This window comes from Galeopterus variegatus, unplaced genomic scaffold (genome assembly GCF_000696425.1).
Source record: "Galeopterus variegatus unplaced genomic scaffold, G_variegatus-3.0.2 Scaffold1927, whole genome shotgun sequence".
In the NCBI taxonomy this organism is placed as follows: Eukaryota; Metazoa; Chordata; class Mammalia; order Dermoptera; family Cynocephalidae; genus Galeopterus; species Galeopterus variegatus.
This window is the reverse complement of record NW_007728038.1, coordinates 1-276: the sequence shown is the minus strand read 5'-3', so window position 1 is coordinate 276 and position 276 is coordinate 1.

The window sequence follows — 276 nt, the reverse complement described above, 5'->3', positions numbered from 1 at the left end:
AATGAATGACAAGGAATTTCGAGTGATAATTCTAAAGAAATTGAATGAGATAAAAGAAAACCCAGTTAGACGGCATGATGAAATGAAGAAAAATATACAGGACCTGAAAGAGGAAATGTACAAGGAAATCAACGTCCTAAAAAAAAGTGTAGTGGAACTTGCCGAACTGAAAAAGTTATTCAGCGAAATAAAAAACACAATGGAGGTTTAACCAGCAGGTTAATGGAAGTTGAAGAGAGAACCTCTGAACTTGAAGATGGGCTGTTTGAAATAACA